This window comes from Strix aluco, chromosome 4, assembly GCF_031877795.1.
Source record: "Strix aluco isolate bStrAlu1 chromosome 4, bStrAlu1.hap1, whole genome shotgun sequence".
Taxonomy (NCBI): domain Eukaryota; kingdom Metazoa; phylum Chordata; class Aves; order Strigiformes; family Strigidae; genus Strix; species Strix aluco.
Window position 1 is genome coordinate 25,622,461 of NC_133934.1, and position 13,995 is coordinate 25,636,455.

At 39.7% G+C, this 13,995-nt stretch overlaps 1 long non-coding RNA gene across 1 annotated transcript; it reads left to right on the top strand.

The window, feature by feature from the left end:
• Positions 1-623: 623 nt before the first annotated feature.
• On the top strand, positions 624-12,715 carry LOC141922692 (uncharacterized). The gene is made up of 2 exons (XR_012623055.1): positions 624-730; positions 12,399-12,715. It is a non-coding gene; the product is annotated as an uncharacterized LOC141922692 (long non-coding RNA).
• Positions 12,716-13,995: the final 1,280 nt, after the last annotated feature.

The window sequence follows — 13,995 nt, forward strand, 5'->3', positions numbered from 1 at the left end:
TTACTCCACCTTTCATGCAATTTATAGTTGAAAAGCAGCTGAAATCTAGCAGAAGAGTAAGCAATAGTTTGAATTGCATTTTGCTGTTAGGAGACAAATTATACAGATAAATTTTGCTGTTTCTTGTGAGGCCACTGATAGTATCAGAGCTGGAAAAAAGTAACGATGTCATCAGAGTAATAGGAAGGGGAGCAAGAGATGATTAATTGGCACACTGTCAGTGGTCCTCATTGCTCAAGCTGACATGGAAACAACGTTACAGTGTTTGAGGAAACCCATGAGAATGAATGAGAACAAAACTTGGGAACTATTGAGTGAAATCAGAGGTTTTCTGAAGCAGGACATTCTGCTTCAGCAAAGGAGGTGAGATTGTGACTGCATGTTTGTCTCTTCATAAAATCACTAACCAGTTTAGGTTGTAACTTTTGAAAGAGCCCAACAAAGCTCTGACTCTTGCACAGGACATCTGACTGATGCACTTTCTAGTCACAAAGTCCACCGCTGCTTGCTAAGGTAGACAGCACATAAATAAGGGTACATATCAAGATCAGTTCAGCTGAGCATTGCAGAGCAAGGAGCTCTGCACCTTAAAATAGGAACACAGATCTATTTTAGCAGCCGAGAAGGTTACCAGCTCCAATACAGCCATGCCAAGAGCTTGTGGTTTTGTCAGCTGAGGAAATGTTGGCATGTGATTCTTGCCTGTCATGCAGCTTACAAGCCTTTTCAGGTAGGGGATAATAGTGTTTTCAGGTTAACTTAGGGTGGTGAATATGGTGGGGAAAGGGATTATTTTTGCTCCTTTTGCATTGTTGTGGTTTCCTCCCCCCCTGTTGTACAGATAAGTAATAATACAGATATTGCTGACTGTTTCTGTGTTCAGAGGGCTGTAATACTACCAGTGGATGATAAATCTATCTATAGTAAATAATTCTGTGGAGAACTGCCCTATTGACACCTGGAATTTTGTCTCGCTCAGTCCCACTCTCTTTCTTCCAACCCTTTTTTCTATTTTCTGACTCTTGTAGGTTTATATTAGTCTGTCTGGTCAAATGGCTATACCTGTGAATATCCCAAATAATGATAGAGAGGCGCTTTTTTGTTTGCTTGTTTGTGCTATGGTCAGCGCATCTTCTTTTCTTTGACAAGTAAAGTTTCTTCATGTGTTTAACAGCATTGTTGACATTGTATTTGGTGCCTCAGTGCTGGCTGACCTGCTGGGAACCTCTAAGCCATCACGGCAACCCAGAAGGATCCTACATAGCTCCTAAGTCTTGCAGTAAATGTGAAATGGAAATCATGGCTCACTGTTTCTCTGGGGATCTTCTGTCAGCTAAAAATAAGTCACTTCATCATTAGAAATTAGCTGGTAAAATTTAGGTCCTGGAAGTATAGGCAACATAAGGCAAAATTTAATCTCTAATGAGTCACTTCTGAGTCAGGGAAGAAAGAAACCATTTTATGTTTGAATGCGTCTCTTATCTACCGCCACCCTGCAAACTTAGCTAATTGTCATTGTCATTCTCACAGCACTTCAAATACACATGCTTTGCTATCTTCAATATTGCCATCAGGTTCACACCAGAATAAGCTTCTAAACCAAAAGAATCAGAGGTGCCACATTAAATTAGCTTGTCCAGAGCTCCAGTTAAAATTTTATTGTAATGAGTAGACAACAAAATGAAGATATTTCAGGTATCTTCAGAAGTGTGGTGGCTGTCAGCTAATGCTAAGATTGAGTATTGTCTTGAACGTAAATTGTTGCCTTACATAGAAAAGGGACCAATCAAGAAAAATCTCCACCTCTTTGTCAGAAAAATGTGATCCAAAAATGTTACGTTGGTCCTTCTTTTTAGTACACAAAAGTGGGACTACGGATACTCTTCACATTATTCCATTACTTTTTATATAAGATCCTTTTGCTTTTGAGAATGGAGAGAGCAAATTTTTTTTTCAGTGGCATAGAAACCAAATCTGAGTAACTGCATTGGTTTTAAATTGGTTTAATTGTCAGTGGTTGCTATCTTATTCTCCACAGCTATAAGATTAAAAATTGCTATTTTTTCATAAAATAGGTAGTAATTCAAGGAACTCTCTTAAGTCACTCAATTATAGTGTAGCACACCCATAAACAAATGATCAGAATTAGGTGAACATGTTTTCTGAAATACTGAGCAGAAAGGGGTTTACCCTTTAAAAAGTTGTGGTAACTTCTGCAATTTTTTCCTAAAGACTTGCTCCCACAGAAAAATGCTGCTTGTCCTATTTATATTTTTTCAGTGAAGTTACTGATATTAAGACTGATTATGAAAGACTTATAATAGCTATGATGATACAAGTTTTATGAAATGAGAAATATGATAACCTGCAATATTGTACTAAGATTTAAAATTGCTCAGAAGTCCTGAAAGTCAAAACTCTAATTACAGCCTGGAGTACTGTAGATGAAACTTGTATGTAGTGATGACTCTTTATCTATCTATCTATCTAGGCAACTACAAAACGTTAGCTGTGCTGCAAACTTACTATGCTGCTTTATTTCCTTGTCTGTCCTGTCCTACAGCACTTTATGAAAAAGTACTACACCTTTATACTCAGCAGTGGGTTATGTGATTATTTTTTACCTCTTCAGTACTGTGTTGTACTGTCTAGAGTTTAAATTTGCTGCAATGTTTGTTAACAATGTTTGCAATGTATGCTAACAGTAGTAGAAGTTCCTCACACAATATAGGGAAGGGAAGAAAATCAGAGGCTGTGTGTTTAAAAAGTAAATATCCAAAATGTATGTGCCACACGTTTTGGGATGTACTAAGAAAACTGCAGCTATTGCATGATTCAAAGTTTGTAGCATGGGGAACTGAGTGACTTGTGTCTGTGTATTTATCTGCATTGGTTTTAGAGCATGAGCTGAATGCTGTAGTTAATCATTTCAGCTAAGAATTTAGAATAGTGTGTTCAGTAAGTCTTCTTGCTAACAGTTTATCTGGTGTGTGACTGAGCTCACATACTGCTGCTTCATGAAAAGAAAGATGTGAATGGTTGTCTGTGCCTGCATGGCATGCTTCGTGCTTGCCCACACTGATGATGAGCCCATGTGTATTTGCTATATATGGGATTTATTCTTCCAGTTTACTTCATACTTACTAACCTTTTAATTTATAAAACAGATTATTGCTTTAAAGCAAGTCTTTAAATAGAAAAGCATCATCTCATCTTACTGACACTGAATTGCTTGAGAATTCTTTAATGGCGTTTTTGTCAGGAAGACTTTGTTCCAGCAAATATTTCCATCTATAGAGGAAATTGTACAATTTTCTCTACATTAATATTGTATTAAAATACACCAGCAGTATGTACAATAAAGTAACAGTAGAGTGCTGTAATAAAGAACAGGTTTCAGAATGCAGTGTTAAAGCTTCATAATCCAATATAGTCATCAGCTGGCACCTACAGAAACTTTGTTCTCTCTCTTTGTCATTGGTGCACAATACCTATAGTTCATTCACCAAAGAGGGTTTGAATGGCAGTTGTGGCCTGTCTACATGTCATCAGATTTGGGCTCTTCCATGTCAACAGAGCAAACATACTGTAGAGCCACCAAGCCATCCTGGCCTCTTTGCTGACTACAGAAGTGGCAATAAATGCCTCCTCAAATAGAGCTGTCCTGGGTTATCTGGCGCTTGTTTGTGGACAAATGAAAGCTTTAAATTTGGGTCCAGAAGTGTAAACTATATATTACTTAACTTGTTTTTCTGTTACTTAATACTGTGGTTCTGTCTCTTCCTTACTTCCTTACTAACAGCCTTCTCACTTTAATAAACCTTTTCCCTTTTTTCAGAGTGATTCATATGCTAAATGGAAAGTTAATGCTGCTTCAGTCCCAAACAGATATTCTAAGGACAAATCTGATTTTAACACAACTAGGAATGGAAAGATAGTCCTTCAGAATCAATAATATTGCTCCCTTTGCAGAGCCTGTACTGAAGGGTTTCTGCAGTGCTGGTTTTGTACCATGTCATATTTTCCTAAGAAGTTTCAAACAAACTTCTTAGGAATTTGACTTGGGCTTCTTCTTTTCCTGTTACCCATCTCTATCTGCAAGTACATTTTTTGCCTATGAAGTGCTTTCCTTCCTCAAGAGTAAAGCTTTTGTAAACTTCTTTTTTTATTATTTTGTTAGTCTTTTTTTTAAGGTTTGGTTACCATATGATCCGAAGCATTACACTATGAACTATCAATTCCTAATATAGATCTAATTGTATGGTGATCATACATCCCTAGACAAGGCAGACATATCTCTTACTGGTATCAGATAATTATGCTAGAGGAGGCAATTATTATGAATTGCTTATAGCGTTATTTGCAAAGAGTTAATTACTGTTTGTGATGTTATGAAGCTTTTGTTGTTATATAAGAAAGAAACTATAGTTTAAATCAAACACACTTAAACTTTTTCAATGCATTCCCATTCTGGGACATGGGGTAGAATTGCAAGACATTATAATACTACTTCTTTTGATCATGTATCATTTCAATCTTGCCGTGAAAAACATGCATCCTATGACTAGCCTATCACCCACAAAATATGAACAAGCAGGAAGTAGCTTTGAGTCTGAGTATTTGGCAAGTAAACCAGGAATAAAAATGAGCATAATTATGCTAATCAGAAAGCAAATCTCCAAACAATTTCTAAAGCAGTGAAGGCATCGAGCCAAATACCTAGTGAGATATTTGCATTTACCGAGCAAGTACATGACACCAGAAAAATTGATTAATACAGGAATGACTACAGAACCAAATTGTTCTCAGAGGTGGCAACATTAATTCCTTTCAACAATTTGGTCACGAAAGGTAGAAAGCAAAACAAAACCCCTAGACCCATAGCGAAGTTTCAGAGTCTTTACTAAAGATTATTACTGTGTTAATTTACTTAAGTTTTCTATATGTTAACAATAGGACTTCAGACAGTAAAATTTAGTTGAATACAACTTCAGCTTAAAGTTTTAAGCAAAATGGGATATAGGAAAGATGGTAGTTTTCCAAATGCATGGAGGTCCTGTTATGTTCTCAGTATTTCTTTTCATTCCTTGATAATAGAACGTCATGGAAACAGGAATATTGTAACAGCATAAGGAACAGTCAAGATATTTTTTATTCACTGACATTTGTTTTCTATTGCACAATTTTAAAGACAAGTAGAGGAAACTCCTGCCCTCAAATTACAGGAAAACTACACTAAATTATGAAACAATTGCTACCTGGCAGAAACATGGGGATTTTTTACAAGACAGGACATGGAGAATGCAGTTCTATCTCAACTATTACAGCAGTATCTCTGTAATTATTTCTGCTATGACCAAGAGAGGGCATCCTTTTCCTATTAAATCATGACATGACTAGAAATAATAAAAGCTTTTGAAGAACCTAGTTAGTTTTTTTAACTATTCTGTTACATTTTAACTAAAACTTTTTGAAGTTCAAAAATGCAGCTGCAGTTCAATCTCCAAGTTGTTTGAAGCCATCTTAAGACCTGCTATACAAATTTCTCAGTATCATCTTTCATTGAGTGCTTGTATGGTTTCAGTAGGATATGCTTTATCTCTTCTACCAAGAATAAATACTCTACATTAGTAAGAGTCTAACTCTTTTAAATCAGCTTCTTAATTGCAGCTTTTTTTATTTATTTAGGAAAAGCAAGGTAGGGCATTTAGTATTACCTTCTTCTTAGAGCAGCTTTCTAGCACAAATGTGAAGCTACTAACTTTCCATATTTTAGATACTGTTTCCTCAATCAATGGGACATCAGATAAATCTTTTGCATGTGAGCTCAGTTTTGCTGGCTGTAAAACAAATATTTCAACTTTGGTGGTGTAAACTGTGGAGTGTAGCTGTATATTACAAAAGCATACTATGCCAGTTTTTTTAAAGCAACCGCCTTTCCCCTTTGATATTGCCATCATGCCTCTCAGTCATGCATTTACAAGCCTGAGCATTCAATGGGAACTGCTGCAGGTTCAGCACTTTTGAGAAACAGCTTACTTAAAAGTCTAAAGTTGGATTTAGAAGCTTAACATTTTTGGGAAACTTGTCATAATCCTCATAACTTATTGGTGTTAAGGCAAATATCTATCCAGTATATTTATGCTGCAACCACTTTAGATTTCTTTACTTCTACTCTGGATAACTAATACTGGTTAAGGAAACCTTTCCATAATTTAGGGCGAGAGAACTGTCAGAATCACTCTCAATCCCATTTCTGTAACAGACAGAACTGTGTTGTCCAAATCAAGTTGTAGGCTTAGTAAGTCTACCTAGGTATTCAGAAATTTACCTAATAAGGGAAGAAAATTTAATTACAATTACAACAGACCTGAAGAACATAGATAAAAATAGTGTACCCCACTCATAAAGGAATTGGGCCAAAATAATCTGTGCATATTACTTTTTAATTCTGTGAAACCAAAGCATTAAATACTTCACTTTTGTCACAGAATAATTTGAATCATTTGCATAAAGGGTGAGTTCAAGATCATGTGTTTATTAGTCAGACTATTTTTATTTTTCACTTAAACTTGCATTTTTGAGCTTTAAAAGTGAAGCAACATCTAAGAGAAGGGCAACAATCCAAAATATACTTGAAAAGAACTGGCATTAGCTCTAACTTTGTCCTATCTGTTGAACAAACGTAAGTTAATTTGTCCTTGAACTGGATGCTGTCTAGAACAAAACAGAAAAAGCACGTTTTAGTGGTTCAGCTGCCACAGGATCTGAGATCTGCCTGCCTGCCAGAGGTCAGGAGTTTATGCTAAACAGTGGAAATTAGACAAGACTTTCAGTTGTGAACAAGAGGCTTACAATAAACAATGGAGAAGAAATTTCCAAGAGGAAATATAAAATAGCCTGACAATCCTTGGGTTAGCTGGTAGACAACAGAAGTGGAGAATAAATACTAAAATTCAAGCCAGGAATTCAATATCCACTACATCCTTCCTTCTCTTCCCCTGTTTCCCCCCCTGCCTCTCATCAGGTTACAAGAACAGTGCTTTACTTAAGACAACATCCCCTTCTGAGGGCTATATGTGCTTTTTGAAATGTGCAATGTGCGCTGCAATTTTCCAGTCAATCTGTGCTATAGAATCAAAGCTTTCTCTCCTGCCTCCCACTGGTATTTCAAGCTAGTGATGAAAGTGGAAACTAATAAAATACCTTGGAATTTTCAGACTGTACAAAGGTAGGACATGTGTGCGCTTTAAGCTGTGAGAACCTACAGCTAACTTTAACTCGTTAGCTGTAATACACTATAATTTATAGTCCTTTTCTTTCTTTCTGTAGGTACCATAAATATCAATTGCTGTGTCCCAATTGGCAGTAAATGGAGAATGGTTATGCACTAAAAGCACAGAGAAAGTGGGGGAACTGGGTAGAAAAGTTTAAATGTAATATCTGCATATATAACAAGAAAATACCACTGACTGTGACATTCACTTTCTGTTAGCTTTTCACACATTTTCTGTACAGCTGTATCACAGTAATGCAAAAGTCAGCAATGAAAAATTTAGGTTCCTTGCTAGAACGTACAACATCCCATGTATCACAGAATCACAGAACGGTTGAGGTTGGAGGAGACCTCTGGATCTCATTTGGCCCAACCCCCCTGCTCAAGCAGGGCCACTAAGAGCCAGTTGCCCAGAATCGTGTCCAGACAGCTTTTGCATATGTCCAAGGATGGAGACTCCACAACCTCCCCGAGCAACCTGTACCAGTGCTCAGTCACCCTCACAGTAAAAAGGTATTTCCTAATGTTCACCTGGAACCTCCTGTGTTTCAGTTCGTGCCTGTTTCCTCTTGTCCTGTCACTGGGCACCTCTGAAAAGAGCCTGGCTCCATCCCCTTTGCTTCCTCCCTTCAGGTATTTATACACATTGATAAAACCCCCCTGCACAAACCATAGCTGTAGATAACTGGATTTTTAAAAAATCCTTATTGATAACAGTTAACTGGTAATCTCTCATGTTGTTTCAGCATGTGCAAAATTGTATGCTATATTGAAAGTTTCCCTAGGAAACATCTTTTTATGATGCCTGTGAAATTTCTAAGATAACATATGTAAGGCCAAGTAGTCTATGACTTCAGACTTTTGTTAGCTCTTTGGCAGATCTCATCAGCTTACACCAGCCTTAATAAATGTGCCTTTTATTCTGTAACACAGCAAACACATCTGTTACCTGAAGAACCACAAATAATTACTTGTGCTAACAGTTAGTGCTAAACTTATGTGAGGCATTGAAAATGCAAGACATTGCTGGCTTCTAACTTGTCGCTGCTATCTGTATTTCAGGTGTTAACTGAAACACATTGAATCTGACAAATTGGTATGTGGGCACTGACAAAAAGAGAGAAAATATGCCTACATCAAACCATTAACTGCTTGTCACATCTCTTATGTTTGCAGTGCCCCTATTCCTATGGCGGGTGGCTGCACATGACAGCAAGTGCAAAGCCTTGCTCACACCTTGTTAAGCACCCACCAGAAGAGGACAAAACAACTATCTGCCAGTATTCCATACTTGTTTCTCCTTTCTTCCTTCTACTTTCTTCCCTACATTTTCTTCCTTGGATTTCCTTCCAGTGGTGACACTCTTCAGTGTGAAAACTGTGACAAAGAAATACCTTACAAGGTGCAACAAATAGCCTTCCTTGCAGCTTACAGCCAAATGACAACCAAAAAATATGTAACAGATATGTTAGATAAACCTCTTTCATCAGCCAGAAAAGTAGCATCAAATATATAATTTATCAAAATGCCATGTTTATTGACAATTACAGAAATCACATGCTGTTTTGACTTGGGAATGATCTTGTCTGTGACCTTAGACTGAGTTGAAATTCAAACTTCATTAAATTTCTTTCAGGATTTCTCTTTTGTTGTAGTTATATTGTGCTTAGAGAGCAATCTGTAGTAGTAACATCTGCTGTGCCAGCAGAAGGCCCGTGGGCCTAAAAGTTCTCCAGAGGGTTGCAGACTGATTCCTGGTCTTTCTGACTGACCAATAAGACTGTCTCTACAGTCTACTTTTCTACCCAACACAGCATTAGCTCCATGAAATACAATTTGAACAGCATGACATGGTCCAAAGATGTCCTGTGTTGTGGCTGACTTGCAGCCATGAGTGATTTTGAAGCTTTACAGTCATTTTGTTGTTGTTTGTGGGTTTTTTTATTTCAGAGAGCAGGCATGTTCATGGACTGGCATGCTTTGAGAAGAAATTATGTTATTTAACTACCACACACACCGACTGGTTCTCTCAAAGTTGGACTAAGCCCTTTAAAAAACCCTCATAGCATAAAATTCAAAACTTACCAGAAAATACTGATGAGCACCATTGTGATAATTTTGCTAATTTTTCTTCCTATCTGCAAGTTAAATAAAGCAGTTTACTGCTATGGTGCTATGGCTAAAGAAATAACACAGTTAACAAGCACATGCTATTTAGTTCATAGTGGGATGAAAGCCTGTGCTGCAGCACCCATACTGAGCCCAAATGACAATATTAATTATTCATCTGAAGCTTTTTGCTTCAGGAAGTATAGGTGAAGAGGGATGCTTTAAGTACCCCATTCTGAAATTCTAGCATTAATTTGAATTTAGTAATGGTTCCACAAAGTTTCAAGTATTTGAAGTTCCCAGAAAGAGAGTAAAAAGTCAGCAAATTTACTTGTTTCATTGGCTGGTTTTTAACTTTTGTTTTTTATTTTGTTAGCTTCAGTTGGGTTTAGTAACAGCTGGAGAAAAGAAAGGAAACAGACTCCATCCGGTATGACTCCGTTTTATCTGGTTTTTGATCTGTGGTCAAACAAATATAACTTTTCTCCAACCCAGTATCTATGGCTTCTCATGAAATACTGTTGGTTTTCTAATTCTTTCTTGGAAATTCAGTTTCTGGGAGAGTGTCTAGGAAAGATCTAATTGTTAGAATATCTGGTATTTTGAAACCATTTACGTTGTGTTGTTTGCATGAAAATTATTTTAATCACAGGAGCAACTGCAGGCAGCAGTTGGCTGTTCTTCCTTTTTTCAGCCTCTTCTAGTCCCATTAAATCATGAAGTTCTTAGGACTGTGACACTTCACAAGTTACATGGTTCTGGCCACTCTCTTCAGAGCAGTCACAGGAGGTATTAGGTAAGGACTTTCAAACAGGTTCTCAGTGACACAGCTGAGCCTACGCTGTGATGGATCCTGATGACCATTTTCCTCCATCCTGAAGAAAATCTTTGATTTATAGTCAACCTAAGGCACTCAGGAGAAAGAAGAGATGCTCCATGGACCTGTTCCTGTCTGCCAGCACTCCTTCAGTTCAGTCAATGGTGATACTTTGTCAGGGTGCTTTGCAAAGTCAACATCTTAGTGGCTATATCATTCTTCACTTACACAAATGCTGGGTTTTTTTCTGTGGTTGCTTCTCTCCTACCTTTAAGAAGCATGGCAGAAGTTCAGTGACATTTTCACAAGGGCAGCCCCTTCCTCATTTGCCTCATCCTTTAAACATGGGACAAAAGGGATGCTCAGATTGTTCCCATTGAAACACTGTTGGAAAGTGCCTGGACAGTTATATCCTTCACAGGAGTTCATATTCAGAACTTGGTAAGATTGGCATGTTACTCTCCTGGCTCCAGATTGTCTGCTCCTCCTCCTGTGTATGCCACCACCACAGTGACCTGGCGTTGCTCAGCAGCCTCAGTACGCCTGCCGTACATACTCCCTGTGCATACCATACCCAGGGATTTTCCTCCTACCTTGGCCTGTACTGCAGAGTTGAGCAGGGAAATTCAAACCACTCCTTATAGCTCTCTTTGTGGCACTTGGTCTAGCTCAGCTTCAGACGGAGACTGACAAAAGATAGGGAAAAGCTCCTGATCAGCAAGCGCCTTGCCCCTGATGCTCCAGAGCAATCAGTCCATGGCCTGGATGAGCGAACGGTCTGCTGGACCAAGCACTGGCTGGATGGAGGGTCCCAGAGAGTGGTGGTCAATGGAGGTAAATCCAGCTGGTGGCCGGTCACAAGTGGTGTTCCTCAGGGCTTGGTGTTGGGACCATTTCTGTGCAACATCTTTATTGATGATCTTGATAAGGACATAGAGTGTATGATCAGTAAGTTTGCAGATGATACCAAGTTCAGTGGGAGTGTCGATCTGCATGAAGACAGGGAGGGTCTACAGAGAGACTTGGATAGATTGGATCGGTGGGCCAACGTCAATGGGATGAGCTTCAACAAGGCCAAGAGCCAGGTCCTGCACTTGGGCCACAACAACCCCATGCATCGCTACAGGCTTGGGGAGGTGTGGCTGGAGAGCTGACTGGAAGAGAAGGATCTGGGGGTTCTAACTGACAAGCAGCTGAACATGAGCCAGCAGTGTGCCCAGGTGGCCAAGAAAGCCAACGGCATCCTGGCTTGTATTAGAAACAGTGTGACCAGCAGAAGTAGGGAGGTGATAGTCCCCCTGTACTCTGCACTGGTGAGGCCACACCTGGAGTATTGTGTCCAGTTTTGGGCACCTCAATACGAGAGAGATATCGAGGTGCTGGAGCGAGTGCAGAGGAGGGCAACAAAGCTGGTGAAGGGGCTGGAGAACAAATCCTATGAGGAGTGATTGAAGGAGCTGGGACTGTTCAGTTTGAGGAGGAGAAGGCTGAGGGGAGACCTCATCACTCTCTACAACTACCTGAAAGGACATTGTAGAGAGGTTGGTGCTGGTCTCTTCTCACAGGTGATTAGTGACAGAACAAGGGGGAATGGCTTTAAACTCCAACAGGGGAGATTTAGACTGGACATTAGGAAAAAATTTTTCACAGAAAGAGTGGTCAGACAGTGGAATAGGCTGCCCAGGGAGGTGGTGGAGTCACCATCCCTGGGTGTGTTTAAGGGTTGTTTGGATGTGATGTTGGGGGATATGGTGTAGGGGAGAACTTTGCAGAGTAGGGCTGATGGTTGAACTCGATGATCCCAAGGGTCTTTTCCAACCTGAATGATTCTGTGAAAGACGGCTGTTTCCTTTAGTACTTTGGGAAGCTGATGCCAGATGTCTTGTAATGCAGGAAAGAGAGTTCAGTGTTCTCTGGGCTACACTTCTGCCCAAAAAGTTGTAAGAAATCAAACTGGCCATAGGGACTTATCATGGCATCTTCAGGGGATTCCAGCCAAAGCCCAAGCTAAGTTGTAGGAACTGTTTAGACAGAGCAACAGCTTGGCAACTCAAGCTTCTCTCAAAGACATTATGCTATAAGCTGTAATAATTATTCAATCAACGCAGTATTAACTGTTCTTTAATTCTGGCAGGAGGAACACAATTTATTTACCTGAGTGAAATTCAGTTATCTTTTTTTTTCTCAATTTTGCAGCTGAGGGCAGATCTGTGTCCAGCCAGAGAGATGCAGAGGCCAGAGAAGCTGCTGCTGAAGGATCATTACCAGAGTGCTAGAGAAGACAGATGATTCCAAAAGTGGCCAGACAACATATCTTTTTGTCTGATTTTCTTATTCTTTGGTTCCACTGATCTTTCATCTCAGAGTTTTTCCAGAAGGGTGACAATAGTTATTTTTACTGATCAGTAGTGCAGAAGGATATTCATTAACATCTTTGGAAGTGATGTGTAGCATTTCTCTTGTTCATATGCATTCTGGTAACATATTAATGAACTTTGAAAGGTTTCCAAATATCTGTACAAGTCATTACTTCTGTGAAAATTTTCCCAATTAGTACTCATTATTCTAATCAGTCACACATGCCATTAATATGTGGTTTAATGTATAAATGATAACACGTAGACATAATATGTTTCAGCTGATAATAATGAGCAGCTCCAACTAGAAAGGTTGTAATATATAGAAAATTTATTCACAAATAAACAAAAAGCATTCTTCAACATAATAACACCTTCACAATACTGAACAAGCTCTTTTTAAGAATGGGATTTTTAGCCCCCAATAGTGGGAATGGAGTCAGCCAACTTCTCAGCATGGAATAGGAATCATCCAGGATTCATCTCGGTAATCTCTCTGAGGGGGCTGTGATGTGAGGCCACGCTGCGCAGAATTAGCAGAAGTAGAGCACTGTGACTGTGACTTCCATAACGAACTTCCTATGGTTGACTCGGTAATTAAAAGAGAAACAGAAGTCACATTAAGTTCTGAATTTTGAGACTAAACACTAAAAAAACCAGTTATAGGTCAATTCACTGAAATATCCCCCCTTGCATGCCAGAATTCAGCTTGTTCTGGAGTGTACAAGACAGACCAACAGAGGAGGAAAGCTGGAAACTGAATTTCTCCGGGCTGTTTCCCTCTTTACCTCCAGGTGAATGCATTTTGTTCATATTTTTATTATGGGAAGTATTGGCTACACTGTTGTTAGGATGTCAAAAACCAGACATGGCTAAACACTTTTTTTGGGTCCTTGGTTTGGTCCTTTCCGTACTATCACATTACAGACAGTAAATGAAGATACCACCTACACAGCTAATGCATCAAAGTAGATGACTCTATGTCCGCATTTTGCTTATAATCTGTATCCCAAATTACGGTTCTTCTGAGATCATCCCTCAATTATATTGTCTTTGAAAAGAAATCTAAGTAGCCTTAGCCCAACGCCCGTGAAAAGCCACGCTTTTAAAACAGCGTTGGTTTTCTCCAGTCAGCCATACAGAGAGGGAGGCAGCGGTTTGGTGAGCGCAAACGAGCTGTGCTGTTTTTATCGCATTTCTGCCGCTACTATTGGGAACCGCGCTCCTCCGCCGCCTCTCCGCAGCACGGGCCCCTCGGCGCGGATCCCCGCTGGCCCGCCGGCTACTCGCCCTGGCCCCGGGGGGGCTGCCGGGACAGCCCCTCGCCGCGTCCCTGGCGCGCAGGGCTCGGGAAAGGCTGACATTCGGCCCGCGGTGAAATGCAGATACAGTTACGGGAACCCCCCGCCAGGCGAGGACCCCCAGCCCCGGCTCCC